Source organism: Pinus tabuliformis, chromosome J, assembly GCF_031772625.1.
Source record: "Pinus tabuliformis cultivar Carrire ecotype Pingquan chromosome J, CPIR1, whole genome shotgun sequence".
In the NCBI taxonomy this organism is placed as follows: domain Eukaryota; kingdom Viridiplantae; phylum Streptophyta; class Pinopsida; order Pinales; family Pinaceae; genus Pinus; species Pinus tabuliformis.
In genome coordinates, this window is record NC_142295.1 from 436488790 (window position 1) to 436513819 (window position 25030).

The 25030-nt window shown below is 38.3% G+C and overlaps 2 non-coding genes across 2 annotated transcripts; both read left to right on the forward strand.

Annotated features, from left to right (window-relative positions):
* Positions 1-18559: 18559 nt before the first annotated feature.
* Positions 18560-18631, forward strand: TRNAT-GGU (transfer RNA threonine (anticodon GGU)). Its single transcript has one exon. It is a non-coding gene; the product is annotated as a tRNA-Thr (tRNA).
* Positions 18632-21711: 3080 nt separating this feature from the next.
* Positions 21712-21785, forward strand: TRNAR-CCG (transfer RNA arginine (anticodon CCG)). Its single transcript has one exon. It is a non-coding gene; the product is annotated as a tRNA-Arg (tRNA).
* The last annotated feature ends 3245 nt before the right edge of the window (positions 21786-25030 follow it).

The following is a 25030-nucleotide window of genomic DNA, read 5'->3' on the forward strand; positions in this document are numbered from 1 at the left end:
CCTACTCGCCTGAACTTATGTGCATCATCTCTATGCGTCAACAACCCTTTATAGACCAGCTACCTCAACTTAGAGCTTTCCACGGGCGTTCAACTTGCTGATATATTCTTACTTGATACGACACTTAGCTTAGACCATTCATTTTTATTACCTTTAGAAGCAAGCCTACTTTAGGAATGAATGTTGGTTGGACAGGTTGGATCGTCGAAACTACCTTCTTGGATTGAGGAACTAAAGCCTGAACTTAAGAGAGAGATGTTATGGGGGTGGGCACTTCGACCTCTTGTATTCCCTTTCTCAGCCTACTTGCCTTTAAACTGTTACCACCGATCCACCACCTTCTTTACCAACCTAGAGACCTTACCCAACTTACTTATCCAAAACCTATTGCTTCAGGCAGAAATGCTTAGTGGAGGGAGTAGGCACTTTTCACATCGGCGGCTATTTTCCCTTTACGTGCCTACATCATTAATGGAAGTGTTACTTATATAAACAACCTTTCGTGTTTGTTCACACCATCCTTGAGAGACCGGTTCCATTACCTTAACTTTCAGAGTGAACGGGCAAAACAAACACTTGCTTACATATTCTTACTTGGTACGGCACTTAGACCTTGAGTATTTACCCTATGCCTACTGGAAGACTTCAGTTGGACCTACTGCTCCTGTTCTCTTTACCAATCTAAAAAGACCTCACCCAATTTAGTGATTATGACCCACCCCAAACTTACTCGTTCGTTGTACGGGCGTTCGATACAACTACTTGCTTTACCGAATGCTTAGAAGAGGGGGTAGGCGCACTTAGACCATTCATTCATATTACCTTTAGAAGCCTACTTTATGAATTTATGTTGGACAGCTAAGTTTTGGGATAGGATCGTCAGAATCACTTTATTAGCCATTACTCCCAGAAGAGAAGATGATAAAGAGGAAGAGGGTAGGCACTTTTCACTTTACTATTTACCCGCCTACTTGAAAGACCTTTATGTTGTTGGATGCACAGTACACTCAAGCTAAAGCAGGAACTACAGGACGATATTGGAAGGAAGGGAGGGCTAGGTGGTGTCTTCTCACTTCAATCGGGTACCCAATGCGATAAGAAAGGTGTAACTGCTCTTCGCACTATCCTTAAGTATAGGCTTATAGAAGTGTCACGAAAAGAACTACTTCAGCCTTGAACCAGAAGCCTTTAGTCCTTCACCTATGGATCCTAGCTAGTGGAAAGGGTTTAGATCGGGTTGACCTTTCACCAATGAATGTGTCAGTTTCTGGGGTTGAATCACTGGTGGACCATCCCAAAATTCTATTGAGAAATTCCGTGCCAGTGGAAGCAGAGCAAGCAGCAGAACCTCGCTCGCCTGCTATTCCTGTTCCAGCTTCCCTACTGTAGTTGGGGGTGAAGCCTCGACCTTCCATCTATTGGCAACCAACGATATCCAGAAATAGGTGTACAAAGTCTATTCACATCATTCACACACATCTTTGAGAGCAAGAGCATAGACTACCAGGTGTTGTGGCTTGCTTGCACCTTCCTTGGCTGGCTTTATTCTATCTCTCTCTAGTTACAATATCCAGTACCGTGTAATTACTTACTTTTTCAGGTCAAACAACAATCATGACGATACCACGAGAGATACCGCGGTAGTCCCTCTTCATTCATTCTTTCTTTGACAAGGAGAGGAGTGGGGGATTCTTATCCAACCAATTAGGTAGGGCCAGCATGTGAGCCTGGGGAAAGAACTAAGCAAGAGTGGTTACCAACTGGCTGGAATGTCTGAATAGGCTATTAAGGGTCTAATACGAGTGAAGGATTCGGAAGGGTAGCCTGACACTTGAAACAAGGAGTAGCCGCTGCGCCTTACTTTCTTTCATGCCAGAATGAATCGAAGTCTCTTGCCCACCTCCCTCTCAGTTAGCGCCTTCTTGGATGGATATATATAGGGAGTCAGACCTGTCTCTTTCAAGGGAAGGTAGAGCCCCTACACCATGAATAGAATATAAGGTCTCTATACTTCTTCCTTCTCTGAGGTGTCTGACCTAAGTTACGTAGGGTTAGGCATATAGCAGTCCGGTCTGTTAAGTAAGCATTACCTTCCGTTAAGGTCTGACCTGAGCCCTTAGGTCCTGGTCTTACCTTCGGATGAGATGGGTCTAACCTTCCTTCCAATCAGGTATTAGCCTTACTCACTCATGCATGTTATAAGGTCTTATCTTCTTCTGTCTGGTCCAGGTCTTACCTTAATGGCAGGGGTCCTCTCAGTCAGGTGGTACTTTTAGGCCTTACCAACCAATCCTCCCACCCATGCTTTGGGGTCGAGGACCTGAGCTATTAGGTCCCTTACCTCTGCAGGTCCTGGTCATGATATTAGGGTAGTCCGGTTCTTGACCAATGGGAGCCAAAGCTCTGGAAATAAAGGATGCAAGAATAGGTAGGAATGAGACTATATATTAATGAAAATATCCAGCCAGAAAGTATTATATTAGGGAAATAGGAACATGAATATACTCCTTTGAAATAGATCAAATTCTTATATTTTTACGTCAACTTCTTCATTATTATCCCACCCACCATGAGTGGAAGACCAAAGGACCGAACAATAAATACAATCAATTCTAATTGATTCACATATTTTGTTTCGTCCATGGCTTATTATCAAATTAATTCAATGAAATGAAATGTTATTTGAATGTCTATTGAGAATATTTGACATGAATCAAGTATGAGAGAAAGAATGTAAATGGGTCCCAATCCCGAACTACCCAATTTTAGATCTGAGTCTATACTCATATTATAGAATGAATATGTTGATGATCTTTATCCAGCATCCATGGTTGAATGGTTAAAGCGCCCAACTCATAATTGGCGAACTCGCGGGTTCAATTCCTGCTGGATGCAGGGGAACTGCACATATCCATTATTGATGGAATGGGAAGAAGTATGAAGAATAACACCAAACAATACAATTGAAGCATACCAAGCCTTTCAATAAAATGAATGAAAGGCTTGGTATGCTTCAATTAAGCAATACACGATAACAATCCATCAGAGTATTATCCACCTATTGAAATAGATTCAACAGCGGCTAGATCTAGAGGAAAGTTGTGAGCATTACGTTCGTGCATAACTTCCATACCTAAACTATGATATATCTGTATAATTAAATTGGTATATGATCCGATATAATAATAGCTACAGGCTTTACGGGAAAAAAAAGGAGAAAAGGAGGGAAAAAATTTATGGATGAAGTGAAATATCCAGTACTTACGGAGAAAAGTATTCGTCTATTGGAAAGGAACCAATATACTTTTAACGTCGATTCGCAATCGAACAAAACAAAGATTAAAAATTGGATTGAAAATTTCTTCGATGTTAAAGTAATAGCTATGAACAGCTATCGCCTCCCTGAAAAAGGAGGAAAGAGAGTGTCAATGATAGGACATCCAATACGTTGTAAACGTGTGATTATTACACTTAGAACCGGTGATTCTATTCCACTCTTTTCAGAACAATAAGATTTCAAATTTGAAACTAAATGGCCATCCGTTCATATAGAATTTTAACTCCGGATACACGCAATAGATCTGTATCAGGTTTCGATGGAAGAGTGCAGTTGGACCCGCAGAAGAAATTGACCTCTGGACAACATCATTGTGGGAAAGGTCGTAATGGAAGAGGAATTATTACCGCAAGACACAGGGGAGGGGGTCACAAGCGTCTGTATCGTCAAATTGATTTTCGACGGAATAAGGAACACATATCAGGAGAAATTGTAACCATAGAATACGACCCTAATAGAAGTGCATACATTTGCAAGGTGCATTACAAGAATGGCGATAAGATGTATATTCTGCATCCCAGAGGGGTCATGATTGGAGATACTATTCTTTCTGGTCCAAAAGCTCCTATATCAATAGGAAATGCCCTACCTCTGAGTGCGGTTTGAATTATTAATTTACGTGATCGGAAGCAACCGATTGGGTTTACAGCGAAACCTATAAATCTATCATTGATCCAACTAGGACACTTTTACGGGACGAACCCTAAAGGGAAACTGAGGATAAATGACAGCAGGTGATTGGATTCAAAAATTGTTCATATCGGATCATTGGTTCCGAAGATATAATAATATGGAGAGGACCTGATTGTTTGTCCGAAGCATGAACAAAATGGGATAGAGGCACCCTCTAAAAAGACAAGTTACTCACATTTGATCTGATGGTCAGAGGCTGATTCAGAGCTGGACAGTGGTAGTAATTCCCAAAATAAAAAGATGGGGAGAGGAAAAAAGTAAAAAGAGAGAGAAGAGAAAAAGATGTTTAATATGCCTCCTACGTTATCCATAACATACGAAAGTATTAGCGTAATTTGATAAAGTCATTCATTCTGAATGCTACATAAAGAATATAAGCCAGATGATGGAATAGAGAGACCTAGGATGTAGAGAATCGGGACATAGAGAATACAATAGATGCTCCTTCTCATCTCGATTATATTTATTCAATATATGTGAATATAATATACATCCAGAAAGCTGTATGCCCTGAGAGAGGCTTGTACAGTTTGGGAAGGGATTTTTATTCATCGGAATAAGAGTCTACTTCAACCAATATGCCCTTAGGCACGGCTATACACAACATAGAAATAACACTTGGAAAGGGTGGACAATTGGCTAGAGCGGCAGGTGCTGTAGCAGAACTGATCGCAAAAGAAGATCGATCGTCCACATTAAGATTACCATCTGGAGAAGTTCGTTTAATATCTGAGAACTGCTCAGCCACAATTGGACAAGTGGGTAATATCACTGCAAACAATAGAAGTTTCGGTAAAGCCGGAGCTAAACGTTGGTTGGGTAAGCGTTCTGAGGTAAGAGGAGTAGCTATGAACCCTGTAGACCATCCTCATGGAGGTGGGGAAGGAAGAACCCCAATTGGCAGGAAAAAACCTGTGACCCCCTGGGGCTATAGTGCACTTGGAAAGAAAAGTCGGAAGAGAAATAGATACAGTGATGCTTCAATCCTTCGTCGACGTGAGTAAGAATGGTTGGATATCCATAAAAAAAAAAGGAAAGAAAGGTAATTGATCATGGCACGTTCACTGAAAAAAAATCCTTTTGTGGCTAATCATTCATTGAGGAAAATTAAAAATCTAAACATAAAAGAAGAAAAGAAGATAATAGTTACTTGGTCCCGGGCATCCGTCATTGTACCCGCAATGATCGGTCATACAATTGCTGTTCATAATGGGAGGGAACATTTACCCATTTATGTAACAGATCGTATGGTAGACCACAAATTGGGGGAATTTGCACCTACCCTACTTTTTCAGGGACATGAAAGAAACGATAAGAAATCTCGTCGTTAATTGAGAAAGACTTGTCATTCATTAGGGAGGATGGAGTCAATGGGAAATAATAGTCCAGGTCCAGAGATACGAGCTTTGGCGAGAAATATACGTATGTCTGCTCATAAAGCGCGTAGAGTAATTAATCAAATTCGTGGTCGTTCATATGGACAAGCACTTATGATATTGGAACTGATGCCTTATGGGGCCTGTTATCCCATATCACAATTAATTCATTCTGCGGCGGCGAATGCAAATCACAATATGGGTTTGAACAAAACCAATTTACTCGTTGGTAGAGTCGAAGTGAATGAGGGTGCTGTTTTTAAAAGGATTCAACCTAGAGCTCAGGGACGCGGTTATCCAATACAGAAACCCACTTGTCATATAACTATTGTATCGGAGGAAATCTCCAGATCGAATGATCCGATTATGTCAATAGAATCCCGAAAAAAAGGATATGTATGGCGCAGAAAATAAATCCACTTGGTTTTAGACTTGGTGTAACTCAAAATGAGCGTTCCCATTGGTTCGCACAACAAAGGAATTATTCCAAAGATCTCCGAGAAGATCAAAAAATACGTACTTGCATTGAAAACTATGTACGAACGCATATAAAGAGCTCCTCGAATTATGGAGGAATTGCACGTGTAGAGATTCGCAGAAAGATCGATTTGATTAAGGTCAAAATCTATATTGGATTTCCCAACTTGTTGTTAATAGAAGGTAGGGGTCAAGGAATTGAAAAATTAAGAAACGATGTACTAAATATGCTCGATTCTGTGGACCGAAAACTTCACATTGCTATAGAAAAAGTTGCGAAACCCTATAGAAAACCTAATATTCTTGCAGAGTATATTGCCCTACAACTAGAGAAGAGAGTTCCATTCAGAAAAACAATGAAGAAAGCTATTGAACTGGCTGAACGGGAAGAGGTAGAAGGTATTCAGATCCAAATTGCAGGACGTCTCGATGGAAAGGAAATTGCCCGGGTCGAATGGGATAGGGGAGGTAGGGTTCCCCTACAGACAATTCGGGCTAGGATTGATTATTGTTATTATCCGGTTAAAACCATCTATGGAGTTTTAGGGATAAAAATTTGGATTTTAGAAGAGTAGGAATAATTGGTCTTTTTTTTCCAATCTGCCCGATCATGGATCATCAATTCTATCAGATCGAATAGAAATTAGATTTACCATTTTGGAACCGTGCTATGCTTAGTGTGCGACTCGTTGGAATCGAGCTTTTCATTCTTTTCCGAAGTTATGTTATGGAGAACTCGAAATAAGAACGGATTGGTCTCTATAAATAAACTAGAGACTAACTCATTGCTTCATATTGCCAAGATCCAATAACTATGGGTAGATACTATCACCTCGTAAATACTTTCTTCCAGGAGAGAAAAAATGATATTTTGATCTCTCGTGAAGCGAGAAAGGTGTTTGGTAATGCGGAAAAAGAAGAAAAAGGAGAAATATTCTCCCAATATTGTATGGTTCATTAACTACCCTCCAAAAAGCAGTGTGATAAAGCATAAGAATCATCCTGATTCATTCAAGCAAGATTGAAGGAATTCAGTTTATGAAGGAGAAAGAGCTTCGGGTCAATGGAAACTAAGGAAATTGATTCCGTAACAGATGAAAAGAAAGCTCCATTGCGGAGGGAAGACCTGGGCATTTAGATAGAAGCTATGGAACGATGGAACCTATGACTGCATAAGATCATATAGGAATCTTAATCATTCATTGGATAGGATGGCGAAATAAACCAAAAACCAATTAATCTCATTGGAGTCTATAGGTAAGTCGAACCTATGGAGCAAATACTGGAAGAGTAAATATTCGCCTGTGAAATTCTTTATTAAGACATTGGATGGAAATTTAAGAGTTATTCGTCCTGTAAATTAGATTCTATATACAATATGTGTAATGCATAGATATAGACTCATTTATCTACACATTGATTATTCATGAGGAGCCGGATGAGAAGAAACTTTCATGTCCGGTTCTGGATTAGAGATGGGATCAAAATACTATTAACCATCGACTATAACCCAAAAAGAACAAAATTTCGTAAACAACATAGGGGAAGAATGAAAGGAGTATCTTACCGCGGCAATCGCATTTGTTTCGGTAGATTCGCTCTTCAAGCACTTGAACCCGCTTGGATCACATCTGGGAAGATAGAAGCCGGACGAAGAACGATTAATCGTTATGCCCGTCGTGGCGGAAAAATATGGGTACGTATATTTCCCGACAAACCTATTACAATGAGACCTGCAGAAACACGTATGGGTTCCAGGAAAGGATCTCCCGAATATTGGGTATCTGTCATTAGACCAGGTCGAATACTTTATGAAATGGGCGGAGTATCTGAAACCGTCGCTAGAGCAGCTGCATACAAAATGCCTATACGTACTCAATTTGTTACTACTTAACCCAACCCATCCATACAGAATCAAAGAGTTATTTCTGGTGGAAGAAGATTACTAGTTCGTAAGAACTCTTCCTTTTTTTTTCATGTTATCTGCCGAGGTAAAAAATATTTTGGAGGAAAAATGATTCAGTCTCAAACTTATTTGAATATAGCGGATAACAGTGGAGCCCGAAAAATAATGTGTATTCGAGTTCTAGGAGCAAGTAATCGTAAATGCGCTCATATAGGTGATGTTATCATTGCTATAATTAAAGAAGCAGTACCTAACATGCCCCTGGAAAAATCGGAAGTAGTTAGAGCCGTAGTTATACGCACATGTAAATAATTTGAACGTGACAATGGAATGATGATACGATCTGATGACAATGCAGCCGTTGTCATTGATCAGGAAGGAAATCCAAAAGGAACTCGAGTTTTTGGTCCAGTTGCTCAGGAATTGAGACAATTGAATTTCACGAAAATAGTTTCATTGGCTCCCGAAGTATTATAAGTACTGATAGATCTTGTAATAATCTTTGACTTAAGGTTCATCAAATGGTACATGGATCAATTAAATTCATTGCACCTCAGGCATATTCCTCAAAGAAGATCGAACATTCCTTTTATATCGAGACCAGGAATTCCTAAGAATTCGTTCGTCATGGGTAACGATACTATTACCAATCTAATTACTTCTATAAGAAACGCTGACATGGTAGAAAAAGGAACGGTTCGAGTAACAGCTACTAATATTACCAAGAACATTGGAAGGATCCTTTTACGAGAAGGTTTTATAGAAGATGTTAGGGAACATCAGGAAGGCCAAAAATATTTTTTGATATCGACTTCAAAATATCGGAGAAGGAAGAAAAGGACATATATGACCACGTCAAAGCGTACCAGCAAACCTGGTTTGAGAATTTATTCTAATTATCGAGAAATTCCAAAAGTTCTAGGTGGAATGGGGATCGTAATTCTTTCTACTTCCCAAGGAATTTTGACAGATCGAGAAGCTCGACAGAAAAAAATTGGAGGAGAAATTTTATGTTATGTATGGTAATTAATCCAAATGTTGTCCAAAAATATTTATTCTGTAAGATATCCCCATAGTATGAAAAGTCGTAGCAAGTCGAGACACCATTCATCTTCATCCAAGCACGTTAGTCAAGTTTTCGAATCAAAAGAGGAGGAGATTCGATGAAGAAACAAAATCTGATCCATGCGGAAGGTTTGGTTACTGAATCACTCCCCAACGGTATGTTTCGAGTTCTGACAGATAATGGATGTCAGATTCTGACTCATATTTCGGGTAGGATTCGACGTAATTCCGTACGAATACTACTAGGAGATAGGGTCAAGGTCGAATTAAGTGCTTATGATTTAACCAAAGGACGTATAATATATAGACTTAGCAACAAATCTTCAAACGATTGAATCACCTTTTGAACATCCGATAGGGATCGATAATCACAGATGAAACAGACTCTCTGTCTCAGGAAACAAAATGTAATATGAGCAAATTGGAGGGTCACAAATATGAAAATTCGTGCTTCTATTCGTAGAATTTGTGGAAAATGTCGACCAATTCATAGACGGAAACGAGTTATGATAATTTGTTCTAATCCGAGACATAAGCAAAAACAGGGGTAATCCTCTTCTATATCAATTAACGGATCTAGTGGTAAAATAGATTTCGATATGCATTTTTCGAACTGAACTCATAATGATTAATATGTCAAAAACTATAAAAAGAATTGGTTCACGTAGGAATGAACATCGAGTACTCAAAGGAGTTATTTACGTTCAAGCAAGTTTTAACAATACCATAGTGACTGCTACAGATGTACGGGGACAAGTTCTTTCTTGGTCTTCTGCTGGTGCCTGTGGATTCAAAGGTACAAGGAGAGGTACACCATTTGCTGCCCAGACTGCAGCAAAAAATGTTATTCGTGCATTAATGGATCGGGGTATGGAACGAGTAGAAGTTATGATAAGTGGCCCTGGTCGAGGGAGAGATACAACATTACGAACCATTCGTAGAAGTGGCATACTATTAAGTTTTGTACGTGACGTAACCCCTATGCCACATAATGGATGTAGACCTCCCAAAAAGAGACGTGTGTAAGAATTGAATGAATTTCAAGAGAAAGAAATGATTTAATGATCTGATCAAATATTCTTGGTATGATTCGAGATGAAATCTCAGTCTCTATTCAGACACTACGATGGAAATGCATCGAATCCAGAGCATACAGTAAGCGTCTTCATTATGGCCGTTTTGCTCTATCCCCGCTCCGCAAAGGTCGAGCCGATACAATAGGCATCGCAATGCGAAGAGCTTTACTTGGAGAAGTAGAAGGAACATGTATCACACGTGTAAAATTAGAGAACATAAAACATGAATATTCCGCGATAATAGGTATTGAAGAATCAGTACATGACATTTTGATGAATCTAAAAGAAATTGTATTTAGAAGTGACTCGTACGGAATCCGAGAAGCTTCTATTTATATTGTTGGACCCAGAAATGTAACTGCTCAAGATATCATATTACCACCTTCTGTGAAAATAATTGATACTACACAACATATAGCTAGACTTACTAAATCAATTACTTCTGATATCAGATTACAAATTGAAAAAAATCGCGGATATATTATACATAGTCCAAATAATTATCAGGACGGAATTTTTCCTATAGATGCTGTTTTTATGCCTGTTCGCGATGCGAATTATAGTATTCATTCCTATGGGAGCGGAAATGAAATACGAGAAGTCCTTTTCCTGGAAATATGGATGAATGGGGGGTTAACTCCTAGGGAGGCACTTTACGAAGCTTCTCGAAATTTGATCGACTTATTTATTCCCTTCCTGCATGGAGAGGAACAGAACATCGATGGAATGAACAATAAAAAAGGGTCTAATATGCTTCCCTTCCCCCTTTCGCACGTATTGACTGATACGGGGGAAATGAAAGATAAAATAGCATTTCAACTTATTTTCATTGACCAATTAGAGTTACCCCCCAAAACCTATAACTCCCTCAGAAGAGCCAATATACATACATTATTGGACCTCTTAAATTACAGTCGAGAAGATCTAATGAGAATTGAACACTTCGGGAAGGAATCTGTCGAACAGGTATTGGAAGTTCTACAAAAACTTTTTGCAATTGATCCACCCAGGAATTAGTTTCGGGTTCATAAAATGGTTGGTTTCATTTCATCTCTTCATTTCCTTTACCCAAGTTCTTTTGGAGAGTCTTGAGAATCTTTGACATATCTCTCTTTCGTGGAATATTCGAAAGAAATATCTGACAAGATGGGTATATCTAGGGAGATATAATTTGTCTTAAAGCAACTACTCCCTAGATATATGAATAAAAAAATTGAAATATTTTTATATTCGACAGTTGGATCAAATTGGATTGGAAAAGACCTAAAGTTAAAGATTCATCAATAGGCAACGCTGCCCCAATACCTAACCAAAGGGCTACTGCAGTACCGATCAAGGATACTGTTGTAGCTACTGGACGACGAAATGGATTCTGAAATTGATTCACATTCTCTAGAAAAGGCACCGTCAATGATCCCGCGGGTACTGAGCCCATTAAAAGGACACCTAATAATTTGTTAGGTACTGTACGAAGTATTTGGAATACAGGGAAAAAATACCATTCGGGCAATATCTCCAAAGGAGTTGCAAATGGATTTGCTGGTTCACCAATCATTGATGGTTCTAGAACCGCTAAACCTATTGTACATGCAATCGTACCTAAAATTACTACTGGAAAAATATATGAAAGATCATTGGGCCAAGCGGGCTCTCCATAATAATTATGTCCCATACCTTTAGCTAATTTAGCCCTTAATACAGGATCATTTAGGTCAGGTTTCTTTGTTATTGGGATAAGTAGATCTTTATGGATCTATCCCCCGAAAAACCGGACATGCCAATTTTTATCATCCGGCTCGAACAATAACTGGAGGAAGTATATATCACTTATTTTTTCCCGTGATGGAAGACGAATTGGAAAAATAGGAACTAATAATGTCTATGATCATCCATCATTGGTCATTTTATTATTCCAGTTAAATGCTCATGACCCAAGTAAGCTCACAAATTCGATCATGATCGATATGCCTTTTGGACCATCTTAGTCCTTGTAATTTGTGTTTATCACCACGAATAGACCTCAAAAGTTTTTTAGCATACAAGGTATTGACTTGTTATTGATCCGGCCTCTCTCCTTCCTTAGATCCCTTCTTTCACTCCAATAGTTTTCCCATCGAAATGGATGCAAGGGAAATGGATGCATTTTCACACTATGAAAAGGAGAAGTAAAGTCATATAGTCCAATTATTGAATATATGAAAATATTGTCCCATTGTCCGGATCTCACGGAGCCCTTCCTGATTCGGATTCGATCATAGAAAGAATTCTCTTGGAACGGAACAAACTGACCAATGCCTTTCCACCCAGGTGCTAAACTTCCTATTTCTGATAAGGAAATTGGGACAGAGACACATTTTATCAGAAATATTTATGTGGTAGATCGGAGAAAGTATCTGCATGGCCTAATCAATAGTTCAAGTCACACACTCCCATAATCCATCTTCTCCGTCTGAGAATCTACTCCAATTATTTGTTTGTATTGGATGAATAATACTCCAAAATCGAAAGGAGAAATACGAGGACCGTATTTTCTATGGATATTTCCATTTTTGAATAATAAATATTCCTGGCGATGATATATTACTGTCGTTATTCGGAACGATAAGTTATGAATAGTTATTTTCAATCTATCTTTCCTCTCTATAAAGGACCTGGAATACCCTGCTTACGGATCATTAGAAAGTGCATTGGCATAAATACAGCAGTAAGAAGGGGTAATATGAAAGTGTGTAAACTATAAAAACGAGTCAAGGTAGATTGACCCACACTAACACTTCCGCGTAATAATTCTACCAGAGGAGATCCTATTACAGGAATAGCCTCAGGCACACCAGTCACAATTTTCACTGCCCAATAACCAATTTGATCCTAGGGCAAAGAATAACCAGTTACACCGAAGGATACGGTCAACACAGCCAAAATTACACCTGTGACCCAAGTTAATTCACGGGGTTTTTTGAATCCACCTGTGAGATAAACACGGAATACGTGCAGGATCATCATTAGAACCATCATACTTGCCGACCATCGATGAATTGATCGGATTAACCAACCAAAGTTAACTTCGGTCATTAGGTATTGAACAGAGGCAAAAGCTTCTGTAACGGTCGGACGATAGTAAAAAGTCATAGCAAAACCAGTAGCTACTTGTACTAAAAAACAAGTAAGTGTGATCCCCCCTAGACAATAAAATATATTGACATGAGGAGGAACATATTTACTGGTGATATCATCCGCAATCGCCTGAATCTCGAGACGCTCTTCGAACCGATCGTATACTTTATTGAGATAGGTAAACTGAAATTCCCCCTCTGAAAACCGTACATGAGAATTTCCCTTCATACGGCTTGAACAAGAACACGCAAATGCTTTTGGACACGAATAAATAAATTTTGGAAAAGAGATACTTGAGGGTTCGTTGCCTGACCGGCTGGAGAAATGAAGATCATTCGAAACAATCCAGCATTTCTATTAGAAGACTCTATAGTGCCAAAATTTCAAAAAGTGCCAAAATTTCAAGTCAGCTCATCCCTATGATAAATCACTATAGGCCCTTTGAACGATCTTTTACCCTATTCGTGTGATCAGTTCCCTAGAAAAGAACTAATATAGACAATTTATAGGAATTATCTTGTCGAGATCTCAATAGATGAATCAATCCAAACCTCAGATTTCAATTAGACCCCGATGATTTTATCAAATCCCCAAAAGGTTCTCTGGGTAATAACCTTTTCATTTTCGCTCATTCGACGAAATATGCTAACTAAGAGAAATAAGATACTATATCATTCTTTGGTCATAATCAACATAATTATGAGAGGGGATATTTCCTTCGATTTATTATAGGAAATACCTCTTTCAATTTCTTTATTGGAAGTCTGGTGACGAGGAAATGATAGGTACAAACCATAGTTCAGATCTTCCGGAACATATCTATGATAGACCTCGTGCTCTAGAGATTCAATATTCTAGAAATTAAATATCCAACGAGGTAGGACCATCTTGATGAAGATAACAGATCGGTCTTCTGTACTATAAATATGGATCGATTTCAACAAGTCGCACACCCATATTCCAAAAATCCTTAGAGAAAAGTAATTACACGATCAAACTATTGGAACAAGATAAGCTAAAAACTCAAAGCCACTATTTGGTCTGGGTTTGAATCCCTCAGTTCTTTTTTTTTCTTCAAGAGCTCACCAGGTGAATTTTGGAGTTCCTCAGCCCCAACTAACCGGAATCCCATCCAATAAAACGGAAGAATTATAAATCTCCAAGATAATAGATAGGAATAATGCAAATAGAGCCATTGCAAAACCCATAAGAGGAGTAGTTCCCCATCCAGGAGCTACTTTACCATATTCTGAATTAAGCGGTTTTAAGGTCGTTCCTACAAGGGTTTCTTTTGGCGTGGTTTTGGAAGTATCATCAATGGTCTGTGTAGCCATAGAAACTATTGTATTGGTTGAGATCTGTTAACTTTGTTATTATATGGTAAACATACCATGATATTGGGATCACCTAATAATGGAAACTGCAACCTTAGTCACCATCTCCATATCTTGTTTACTTGTAAGCTTTACTGGTTATGCCCTATACACCGCCTTTGGGCAACCCTCTAAACAACTTAGGGATCCTTTTGAGGATCACGAGGACTAATTGAAAGAATGACCTTCCCTATAGGGAAGGTCATTCTTTCTTTGATGGGAGAGAAAGAATGACGATTTGGAGAAGCAAAATTATTTTCCCCCTTTAGTCGGAAGTTTGGGTGGTTCTCGGAAGAAAATAGCGAAAAAGATTATCCCTAGGGTCGATTCCAATAGGAATGTATAAACCAATGCTTCCATAGATTTGATTTGATCGTAATTTACAATTATGGAGATAGATTTCGTACTAATATTTATTAGAGAAGAGATAGGAGCAATATCATACCACTTGTCTTTTAGTAGTTGGATCTCCCAGTTTTTGGAATGCTCCAAATTCTATTCGATCATCCAGATCCGAGTCGATACCAGCAAAAACATCTCTGAATAAGGTCCTAGCACCATGCCAAATGTGTCCAGAAAAGAAAAGGAGAGAAAATGTAGCATGTCCAAAAGTAAACCAACCCCTTGGACTACTACGAAAAACACCATCAGATTTTAGAGTAGCACGATCTAATTCAAAAATTTCACCTAATTGAGCACGTCTAGCGTATTTTTTAACTATAGTAGGATCACCAAAACTGACCCTGTCAAGTCCACCACCATAGAACTCAACAGTTACACCTACTTGTTCAACACTATACTTTGATTCTGCCCTCCTAAAAGGAACATCGGCTTTCACAATTCCTTCTTTGTCCACCAGAACTACTGGAAATGTTTCGAAAAAGGTAGGCATACGACGTACAAAAAGCTCATTTCCCTCCTTATCTTTGAAGATAGGGTGTCCTAACCAACCAACAGCTATTCCATCTCCATTGTCCATTGCACCTGCTCTGAATAACCCCCCCTTAGCTGGATTATTACCAATGTATTCATAAAAAGCGAGTTTCTCGGGAATTTTGGACCAAGCTTCTGATAGGCTTAAATTTTCGGCCAGACCGGCACGAACCCGTCGATCTATTTCTTGTTGGAAGTATCCCTGATCCCACTGGTAACGAGTGGGACCGAATAATTCGACCGGAGTAGTTGCGGAGCCATACCACATCGTCCCAACAACAATGAAAGCTGCAAAAAACACAGCAGCAATACTGCTGGATAGGACCGTTTCAATATTCCCCATGCGTAATCCTACGTATAAACGTTGGGGAGGACGAACACTGAGATGGAATAGACCTGCTAATATACCCAAAATACCCGCTGCTATATGATGAGAAGCTATTCCTCCTTGAACAAAAGGATCAAAACCTTCAGCTCCCCATGCTGGATCCACTGGTTGTATTTTTCCAGTTAGTCCATAAGGATCAGACACCCATATCCCAGGACCATACAAACCCGTTACATGAAATGCTCCAAATCCGAAACAAGCTACTCCTGAGAGGAATAAATGAATTCCAAATACTTTTGGCAAATCTAAACAATGTTTTCCCGTACGTTCATCACAGAATATGTCCAGATCCCAATATACCCAATGCCAGATAGCTGCCAAAAAGCACAGGCCAGAAAACACGATATGTGCCACGGCCACACCTTCATAACTCCAAATACCGGGATTAATTACAGTTTCTCCGGTGATGTTCCATCCACTCCATGAATCCTTTATTCCCAAACGAGTCATAAAAGGTATAACGAACATACCTTGTCTCCACATTGGATCAAGAACAGGATCGGATGGATCAAAAACTGCTAATTCGTACAGAGTCATTGAACCAGCCCAACCAGCAACTAGAGCTGTATGCATTATATGTACAAAAATTAACCGTCCAGGATCATTCAATACGACGGTATGAACGCGATACCAAGGCAAACCCATGCAAACACCCCTTTATCGGAAAAAGTAGACACTATGTAACTTTCTCACATTGGATTGGAAGAGATCATGTTATCGAGCTAGACCCGGATCATCTCGAAAGTGAACATCTATTCACTTGGACATTGCTAATGATGGAACAGGTTTGAAACAATTTTGTTCATACATAATAGCAGGGAGAGACAAAGATATTTTATCGTTTGTATGTACCAATACACAATGTAGGGATTGGTCCCATTTATATTGATAAAAAAAGAGGAAAGAAACGAGATATTCTAATCCTTCCATTCGTTCATGAACGATACCTTTGCAATTTATGGACTAAGTTAGATATAATTTTTGATGAAAAAATATCATTTTTCTACTAAAGAGTGGAGCTATTACTGTTCCATAAACAGTAATACTTTACTGCACTGCGGGAAAAAAATAAAATATTGAGTTCAAATGCTCAGTCAAAATGATAACTTTATCATTTTGTGCTATGCAATGAAAAAAAAAAGGTCAAAATAGGAAGTCTCTAGGTTAATGGGCCTTTTCCGTTCCGTAGAAAGATTCGGGGTTATTCGTTTTCAGGATCAATAGTGGACGAACGGAGAGAGAGGGATTCGAACCCTCGGTACGGATGATCCGTACTACGGATTAGCAATCCGCCGCTTTGGTCCGCTCAGCCATCTCTCCAAGATGGAAGAGTTCATGTGTAACAAAATGAATGGTGGAGTAAAGGTGTATATCATAGTATGTACAGATTGTATCGGCAATATAATGAATATTGCGATTATTCAGTTGGATAAAGAACAATCCAGTCAATCGTATTGTTCATTTCGTTAAAAATAGTTCTGTATGACTGATTTTTTCTGCTTTTCTTGGCCTGGCCGATGGCCAGGCCAAGAAAAGCAGAAAAAATAAGTCATACAGTGCTTGACCTAATTTGATAGCTAGAATACCTGCTGTAAAAGCAAGAAAAAAAGCTATCAAAAATTTAAGCTCTACCATATCTTCATTCCCTCCCCAATGAGTTTGATTAAATGCGTTACATGGATTAGTCCATTTATTTCTCTCCAATATCAAATTTTATTATCTAGATATTGAAGGGTTCTCTATCTATTTAGGGTTCTCTATCTATTTTATGTATTATTGTAAAGATATCAGTTGCTCAAGGCCATAGGTTCCTGATCGAAACTACACCAATGGGTAGGAGTCCGAAGAAGACAAAATAGAAGAAAAGTGATTGATCCCGACAACATTTTATTCATACATTAAGTCGATGGAGGGTGAAAGAAAACCAAATGGATCTAGAAGTTATTGCGCAGCTCACTGTTCTGACTCTGATGGTTGTATCGGGCCCTTTAGTTATAGATAGATAGAGCTTTGGATGGATCAGAGATCCATCCAAATATCCTTTAACTATTTAAGTTGATAATGTAACGAATAAAACCCACCTGTATCACTAAACTATACACGCCACAATCCCATTGACGGATATTCCGTCACTTCTTTCCTTCCACATTTGAATCCAAATTCCGGAATTCCTTAATTCTCTCTCTTCTATTTCCGAGAGAGAAGAAAGGATTCTATCCATTCTAGTTTTAGAAATTCTAGGTTGTTCTTTCTCTTTATCAAGGAATTTTTTTTGCTCAACTCCTCTAATCTTCTAATTGAATTCTTTCTAATTCATTTTAGAAAGATCTTCCTCTTCCAGGAAGAAAAAGAGCCATAAACTGGAATGGCTCCATATTCTTAGCTCTCAATCTTTGTTGATCTCTTATAGTAATCACATCTTGAGGTTTGCAAGGGTAACTTGGTATATCTACCATATGGTCATTGACCGGATATGTCCATGATTCACTAATTGTCTAGCTCCGGGAATGGTGGGAGCCATACCCAATCGAAAAAGAATATTATCCAAACGCATTTCAAGTAATTGCAATAGGACCTGACCCGTTGAGCCTTTGGCTCTTCTAGCAATACGAACATATTTCAGCAAATGCTCTCAGGCATAACTTTTCTCCATCCGTTTCGTATCAGCTCAGCCCGGAGTTTCCAGTATAGCGATCCTTACCCTACGAGCTACTATAATATATGTTCTCAACTTGATATCTATAAAGATAGATGGATCATCCATATCCAATTTGTTGTCCATCTACCATAGTAGACTCACTCATTCATATATGATGAGGGGGCCCTTTTAACTCAGCGGTAGAGTAACGCCATGGTAAGGCGTAAGTCATCGGTTCAAGTCCGATAAAGGGCTCATGTTTCCCACGAAGAAAGAAGGCTCGGGTGTCCATTTCTATTACATAGATAGAAATATTTTCACCGAAATATGAATATGAAAATGACAACAAATCGGATTCGGATCCAGTCCGTTTTTTATCTTCTTTTATGAGGCGAACGACGGGAATTGAACCCGCGCGTGGTGGATTCACAATCCACTGCCTTGGTCCACTTGGCTACGTCTGCCCCGGAAAAACCAATTTATCTATCTACAGTCATTTCTTCCAAGAATAAAAAATGAGCTAACGTTTGTTCTTATGTGGGTCGTCGGTGACCTCTGATAGGGGATCAAAGCAAGATCGATGACTAACTCTCAACTCTCGAACAAGTTGTATGGCTTATTATCAAATATGTGATAAATATGAAGTATTTTGTATTTCTCCCGGAGAAATATCACGATCCCATCTTCCCTCCGTTCTTTTGAACGTGAAAGAAGAATCTTTCTTCTTTCGTATCGATCCTTTGTCTATTCACTCATGGGCGATAATTATTGTTTTTCCCTATTAGATTTTAGTTTTCAACTAACACAGTTTTGCAGATTGGTTCGGTAGATCCCACGTTATTCGAGTTGTAACGAACGGGCCATAACCATTAAAATGGTTCGGTGTAAATGGAATAGATCGAGATCTATCTCGATATTTATTGTATGTTTTATCTTGATACTAAGATCTTGTCCATCTGAACAACTCTGGGCAGGGTATTTGATCGGAGAGTCGTTGTTTAAAATGATCAAGGTTGTGGCTGTGTCGACAAGTTCGACCCTATTCGCTTATCATATATTCAGATTCGATGAATCTAGACCATTTGAACTTGTATCCTTCCTTCTCGTATTAGAAGGTATAGGGTTTTCCAATCTGGAAAATTTTGTTATCTTACATGCACGGTTAGGATACAATCAAGTTCTTTGTTATATTATTATGCAGGTTATGGGACAAAGATACAAATTTAAAGGCTCATCTACCGACGGAGATAGTGAACATTTGATGAATCAAATATAAATTTGATTGTTGTCTTTCAGTTAATTCGTTTGAAAGTTTAGATCAAGCGAACAAAATTGGTAGGCGTCAATCGATCCGTGGAACGTATCAAATATTTCACATATAAGTTCGTTATGAGATGAGCCCACTCATCTCACAATGATATAAAATCATTTCGGACAGATCTATTGCCGAGTAGAGATCTATTTGTAACGTGGCAGAAAGCAGCTTCTTTTGGGTCGCTGTCCACATAATTTCTGGACAAGGGGTAATAGTTTCTTTCTTTCGTCCCAACCCAACAGACTTCTTTATTCTATTGTTTGTTCCAGAACGCATTCCATGAAATATGTGTATTCTATAAAATAGTGGGGTAGATTAAAGCAAACGTTGGTCCAGATGTAGATCTAATATGCATAGCCGGTAGATTGCATTTTTGTGATATGTTACCAGAACGGAACTAGAGGCAAGGAAGAGTGTTTGTCCCAATATGAAAATCTTGGGTCTCAAAAACCATGTGATGATCTTAGGTGAAGAAAGAGAACGAACCAAAGGTTCGCCTTTAGCGAGGATGGATCAACTCCAGAGAATTTCTCTGCCCAGGTATTCGGAATATCCGTCGTACTTGCCACTTCTATGGTTCAAAAATAGGCTCGATTTACCGCACATAACTTATTGTAGAGAATCCTAGTTGATCAAGATCTTCGCCCCGATATTTAGCAAAGGGATAGATACATCCGGGATTTTCGATTGAACGGAAATTTTGTTCAACCCCAACGGAATGCGTTGCGTTTGGATGGAGCTAAAAGTCACATGTCCGATCGATACTTTGACTGCTCTATGGATTGCTTGGAACATATGATATTCGAGAGAACTCTCGAATTTTTCGAAGAACTAGCGATAAAATAAAAATAAAAATAGTTTATAGGTTTGATCATCTGGTATCGGATCAATCTCGATCGATCCAAAATACTAATATGCCTGCTCTGGTCCAACGTTCCCATCCATCGATCTAGATAAGGACATGAGATTGATATGATCTGAAAGACTTTTCAAGGCCAAGTCATAGGGACGGACTATGAGGGGATATATATAAATAGTATCACTTAGTGGAATGTATAGGGATATACGGGCTCGAACCGTAGACCTTCTCGGTAGAATAGATCAAAGTTCTTATTATCAAAATAATTTGAACTGTTCCAAGAACCCAACATGCATTTTCTCGCATTGGGCTCTTTCATTAACTGATGGAAAGATCGGTTAGTCTGCCATTCTCCTCTTTCCGGTAAGATACTAATATGGCTCCGTGTGCTCCAAATTCTTACCCTTCGGAAGCAATCCCAAAGTTATTCAAAAAGTTTTTTTGACGTAGGTCTGCCTTTCTCGGGCATAGATTGACTCAAATAGAGTCTCTTCTATCGCTCCAAAAGTAAAATATGACACTTCATACACCTAAAAGTTCATAGAGCGAAAAGAATCTATTTTGAGGTCCCCGTATTATACTCATTATGCCTGGCATTGAACAGAGCTGGGATTGACCATATCAATTAGATCCGTAATTCGAATCAGATCGAACTTAATCTTTGTCATGCTATTGTTCCCCAGAGAAACAAATTTATAGAGTAAGACTATTTCACATAGAATCTATTTCGTGGATCGGACGAATCGATAAACTCTCCCGAAAACCATTGGCGCACGTGTAAACGAGGTGCTCTACCTTGCTGAGCTATAGCCCTTCCTTGCCAGTCTTGGTGAAGTATGGAAGGAGATCAAATTTGAATTTGATGTGATTGATCGCTTGTAATCCAGTGACTTTCGTTCTACCAATCGGACTCGGCCCAATCTTTTACTACTACCCCAAATATTAGTCCAAATCGTGAGCGGAGATATGGAATTTCAGATATCAATATATGGAATTTCCATATATTAATATCTATATATCAATATCTATGTAGATATTGATATATAGATATTTCCAAGGTTAAATATCTCAAACAGAGTTATTTATGAAAAATTTTTTGGGTCAAGCATTCGATAACGAATCCTATTCATCCTTTACAATGATCTTATAGATCATTCGATAGGGTTGGTAGCTCAGCGGATCAGAGCTCATGGTTCCGGACCGTGAAGTCAAGGGTTCAAATCCCTTCTAGCCCAAAAGATGTTGTATTTTAAATGAAAATTCCTTTCCATCGCGGTATAGGAGAGAATCTTTCTTTATAATAGAATAAAGTATTCTATCATAATCCCGGATCGATACTTCAGATTCCTAATCAATAATGAATGGAAATGATTTCTCAATGATTCATTCCACTATTGATTAATAATTTTCATCATTGTATTTATACTTATACGACTTCTCTTCATACAAAATAAGATAGGAAAAGTAACAATTTTCACCTTTATATGGAAGGAAAACTCTATGTCTATAAAGGAGTGGTTCGAAGACAAGCGTAAAATAACTGCATTACTAAAAAATTCGGTCGAAAGGGATAGTAAGGATGCCAATGAGACGGAGAAAAACAAGAATAAAAGTATTGATTACGGTAAAATTAAGAAGTTATGGGCTCAATGCGATAATTGCGAGAACTTACTATATCTCAGATTCTTGAGAGAGAATCAAAGTGTTTGTAAAGAATGTGGATATTATCTGCAAATGAATAGTTCAGATAGAATAGAACTTCCAATTGATCGTGACACTTGGCGTCCTATGGATGAAGACATGTACACTCTAGATGTTCTTCAATTTTATTCTGAGAATGAACCTTCTCATTCTGATAATCTTAATTCTGAGGATGAATCTTATAAGGATCATATCACTTTCTATCAAATAGAGACAGGTTTAACTGATGCTATTCAAACAGGCATAGGTCAATTAAATGGTCTTACTATCGCACTCGAAGTTATGGATTTTCAGTTCATGGGAGGTAGTATGGGCTCTGTAGTAGGTGAGAAAATAACCCGTCTGATCGAGCGCGCTACCGCGGAATCTCTTCCATTAATTATGGTGTGTGCTTCCGGAGGAGCACGTATGCAAGAAGGAAGTTTTAGTTTAATGCAAATGGCTAAAATAGCTTCTGCATTATATATTCATCAGAAGGAGAAAAAGTTGTTATATATATCGATTCTGACGTCACCGACAACTGGTGGAGTGACTGCTAGTTTTGGCATGTTGGGAGATATTATTATTGCCGAACCTAAAGCGTACATTGCATTTGCAGGTAAAAGAGTAATCGAACAGACATTAGGTCAGAAAGTGATTGAAGATTTTCAGGTGACTGAGCATTTATTTGGTCATGGTTTATTTGATCTGATCGTTCCACGTAATCTCTTAAAAGGTGTTCTGAGTGAACTATTTTGGTTTTACGTTTTACGGTCTTCCTTGTAAATAAATAAAAAGAAAAAAATGAACGTTGAGTTTCCTTATCAGGAAAAAGGATCAAATCGAGTTCCTTGTAACGGAAGTGACAGTGATACAGTTTCTTATCGCGGCGAAGGAGAGAATTGCTTTTCACCCCCTTCTTATTAACAATTTATGATCCTCGAGCCTATACTAACAATCCATATAGCCAATTCTCCGCTTTCAGAAATCAGAGAAATTTTGGTCAGGATTCATGTTCTTCCACTATTTTACTTATATAGTAAGTGTTCTAATGGATCTCTATGTTGTAATATAGAACTCATTGTTGAACTCATCGAGATCTTATTAAAAAAAAAAAATTGCCCCAACTGGAAATGCTTTTTTAGTATTTTCGGGAGAGACGGGGAAAGGAACAACGAACACTTGCATACATGTATTCTATGAAGAAGGACGAATGGGACCGCTTATTTGGTCCCATCACTTATTTGACCTTATAATTATTCTTTGTAATATGGATAAACATTTCATTGATTAAGTAAGGTACTCGTTCTATGATAATTCCTAACCTACTCCCTAACCTACTCTCTAACCTACTCTCTAACCTACTCCCTATCCTACCCTCTATTTTGGTGCCTTTAGTCGGCTTATTACTTCCGGCAATTACAATGGTTCTTTCTCATCTGTATATTCAGAAGGACGAGATTTTATGAATCTGATCAAATCAGATTTAATAAATGGGTTTAGATCTTTCAATTGCAGAACAGATAGGATATCTATATCTATTTTAGATGATATAAGATAGAACTCTTATAGACACAAAATAGGTATAAATATCCAAATTATATATATATGAATATGGATATTTATTCATATTCATATACATATACAGATAGGATCTACACATATGTCAATAAATAGGTATGGGTCAATATGTTAATGTGGTCGGTTTTATTTTTTCATACGGTATAGATATCTATTCCAGGAGATATTTATACTCCACTGATCCAATGTTGTTTCTAAAATTGAGAAATTAGGGAAGGACCCATTTGAAATGGATGGTAAGAATGGACAAGAAGACAAACTTGGCTGACTTAACTGAAAATTTATCTATCTATCTATATAGATAGTTCATAAGAGTTTGGGAACCAAAGGATAAAAAAGTTGGCTATTCCCTCAACTTCAATAGGATGGAATTGAATACAATTTTTTATGAATCGTCGATCCAAATGGCTCTGGATAGAACCTATAACAGGGTCTCGAAAAAGAAGTAATTTCTTTTGGGCTTGTATCCTCTTTCTGGGTTCACTAGGATTTTTCCTAGTCGGGATCTCGAGTTATTTTGGTGAGAACCTGATACCCCTATTGTCATCTCAGCAAATACTCTTTGTTCCACAAGGAATTGTAATGTGTTTTTATGGTATTGCAGGTCTGTTCATTAGCTCTTATCTATGGTGCACAATTTTGTTCAATGTGGGTAGTGGCTATAATAAGTTCGATAAAAAAAAAGGAATTGTATGTCTTTTTCGTTGGGGATTTCCCGGAATAAATCGTCGTATTTTCCCACGATTTCTTATGAAGGATATTCAGATGATCAAAATGGAAATTCAAGAAGGTATTTCCCCTCGTCGTGTTCTTTATATGGAAATAAAGGGCCGACAAGACATTCCTTTAACTCGTACTGGTGATAATGTGAACCTAAGGGAGATCGAACAGAAAGCCGCTGAATCAGCCCGTTTCTTGCGTGTATCCATTGAAGGGTTTTGAAATCGGGGGTGTCTTTATCCTCGACATATATTCAAATGTTTTTACATTTGAATGTATGTCGAGGATAAAGGAACATGAATAAATATTCCATTTTCATACAATGAAATTTCAATAAATATTTCATTGTATGAAAATGGAACGATATAGGATCTTTACGAACAAAATACTATTTTTATGAAATAGTATAGAAAGAGGTAATATAGAAAAAGCAATAAGTTAAAATAGAACTGGTACCAGTAGATGAATATGATGTCTCAGAAACAACAATTACTAGATA